We start from the raw sequence: 3,216 nt of genomic DNA, 5'->3' as shown, positions 1-3,216 counted from the left end.
TAGTCAGAGTACTCGTTCAAATCTTTTGAGTCATACAGATATTTTTTAAGATTTCATGCAGGTTTCTAGGTGTTTGATTACCAAATTCTTAGTAGTTTTCTTTAAAGCTAAGTTACCTTAGTGGACAAGTAACAAATGTCTTTAAATAAGACATCTTATTCCGGGGTTTCTTAGTGTTTAGAGTAGTGTATACTATTATTTAGCCCCACATCGGGTAGGGACAAAATTCTTTGTTTTCCTAAACATTATAAATGACATCCTAGAGAGAGCTAATAAACTCATAAGGATGTTCCCAAACTACTTGGTATCAGAACCACCCTCCCTAATTTTCTCAACTCTAGCCGCCACCTTCCACTCCTCATAAACACTAGCCGCCATCATCTAAACCCTAGCCAACAGTGTTCATCGGCCCGATACTATTCATTGGGTACTATTCATCTGATTCTACTGTACATCTATCGTTAAAAAAATAAAAAAAATAAAATTAAGCAAATAATTTAGCTTATCAACAAGATCTTCATAGATTTTTAGCTAATTATTTAGCTTATCAGTTAGATCTTCATAGATCATTAGCTAATCATTTAACTTATCAACTAGATCTTTATAGATCTTTAGCTAATTATTTAGCTCCATGCTACGATCAGTCGTTAAAAATCTTCTTTGAGATAAACTATAAGTCGTTCTTTACGGGATGGTTTAGATTAATCACTTGTTGATGATTAGTTGTAAATGATTTGATCAATCTGTCCTTTTCGATCATTTGTTGTTAGATCCTGTAAAGGATTCTAGAAAGGATCATTTATTGTTGGATCCAAAAGGAAGTTGTTGAGTGAGGTTGATTTTTTTAGATGAGATGAAGACCACACGAAGGTGCTTTCTAGCAAGATCACTGACCAAAAATTAAATGGGTCTAATTACCTATTCTGGAACAACTGGTTCGAGTTTATATTTCAGGAGCTGGAAAGGATCGTCGTCTTACAAATTACCCTCCTTTACTAGCCACTGCTCCTGGAAATAGGATGACACTAGTCTACTTCATCAAATTTAGAATAGTATGGAACCACAGGTTCTTCAGCTAGCAATTCACTATAATACAGTGAAACAAGTGTGGAAGTTCTTTGAACAATTGTACTCAGGCCGAGGACAATCCAATCAGACGTATGACGTCATTCAGGAGTTATTTTGGAGTAGTGTAGACGGTAAAAAAATACCTCTGCGAGCTTGCAAGAAATTCACCTGAATGATCAACTCGCCTGCGCGAGCCAGAATCAACTGGGAATAGCGGAATTTCGCCTTTTACACAACTCGCCTGCCCGAGTCCAAAGTCGAATCCGCGTGCAAACCTCAAGGCTGTCAGTACAGCCGGATATCTGTCGCCCTACGTGCTGAGATGGGTTTTCTCACCTCTCTCGACCCGAAGGGAGAGGGCACAGTACTCCAAGACCGTCAAACGGCCGCTCACAGTACGAATGACTGGGCAGGTATCGAGTCGACCTGAACATTCATAAATGCAACTCACCTCGGCTGTCTGAGTCAAGAGATGGATCTGCCAGCATTCGGCAAGCTGTCCAAACCCACTCGAGTGCCAGGAACCTGCTTCCCCGCCTCTCTCGACCTGAAGAGAGAAGATACTGTACTCTAGGCCTGCCTCAAAGCAGCCTGCACCCTCATAAATGCGACTCACCTCAGTTGTCCAAGCGAAGGGTGAGAGCCGCCGGCGCTCGGTGGTTGGGCAGATCCACGCAAGCATCTGACAGTCGTTGTCACGCATACGAGGAGGGGCTTTCCCACTCCTACATGACGTGATGCAGAGCACAGCTCTTCGAATGACCACTCGTGGTACGAATAAGCAGCAGGATATCTCCGAACAATGTATGGTCACATCCCATAATTCAAGGAGCAGTCAAGCTGTCCTTCTTCCATTTCAAAGCCTCTTCCAGCAAGCTTAGAGGAGGTCGAAAAACTTTGAGAAAAGAGTTGAGACCGAGCTCCTTGCATAATCCTTGCATTGCAGCACCGCTTCCTAGTTCCGAGCCCCGATCACCGACGAACTAGAAGACCCGAACTCTATCGACTCGAGCTTCTGCTGCATACTGAAGCTCCACGGCAACCTCGATCGAACGGTCCAAGGGAAGCAGACTCGACACGAGCATCGAGCGAAGCATCCTGTAGCCACCAAAAGTCCCCACACTAAACAAAGAGGGCATTCCCTCTGCTTCTGTTGTAAACATTTGATTATTAGTTTGTGATAAGCTTTCTTATCAATACAAATGAAACTCCTTGTTTTCGGGAAATCAAATTTATACCCTACAAGTAGGATGGATGAATATAGTCAAACCTTTGAGGAGCATTATGGCAACTTCAATCACCTCATAGAGGAGCTGCGATAGATTTTTCCTATTATAGGGGATATTCAAAAGATGCAAGATCAATGTGATCAACTGATGATATTGACCTTTCTTGGTTCTCTTCCACAGTCTTACAATTTAGCTAGGCCACAAGTTATTGGGAACTTTGCTATATGATCTTTAGCAGAGACGTATTACTTTTTGAGATCAGTCACGCTAGCTTTGCCAAAAAGTACTATCGTAGAGTCTACAAGCAAGTCTGCTCTCTCCACACAGAGTAGACAGACAACTAGTCGAGTGGGTGGACGTGGTGGAGGTCGGATTGGTAGACGTGAAGGATGCTTTAGAGCACGTGGTGGACGAGGTGATAGTTCACGAGGAGCTGCAGAGGATGGCTCATATAGTCCCTATATCTATTATCATTATTGTAAGGAACCGGGTCACATGAAATGTCATTATCCTCAGCTATAGGAAAAATAACCCCAGAGTGCACATGTGGCTGTACAGGAGAGTCCTATGGATGAAGACACTCGCTACTAGTTTGAGCAAGTGAAGAATACTCAATCCTCTCCTACTACGGCTACTTGCCCAGATAGGTAAACCCATCGCTTGCCTTATATCATCATCATCTTATACTTGGGTTATACATTCAGGAGCAACTGATCATATGACTGGGAACCAAAGTATATTATCCTCCTATACACCTACCACCTCCTTTCCTTTAGTTGTATTGGCTAATGGATCCACCATATCTGTGGAGGGTGTTGGATCTGCCAACACTAATACCCTTCCACTTTCTTTTGTGCTACATCTTCCTCGTTTTCCATTTAATCTCTTATCTGTAAGTAAAATTACTAAAACATTGAAC

Source organism: Asparagus officinalis, chromosome 3 (genome assembly GCF_001876935.1).
Source record: "Asparagus officinalis chromosome 3, Aspof.V1, whole genome shotgun sequence".
In the NCBI taxonomy this organism is placed as follows: domain Eukaryota; kingdom Viridiplantae; phylum Streptophyta; class Magnoliopsida; order Asparagales; family Asparagaceae; genus Asparagus; species Asparagus officinalis.
Note: the sequence above shows the minus strand (reverse complement) of the source record.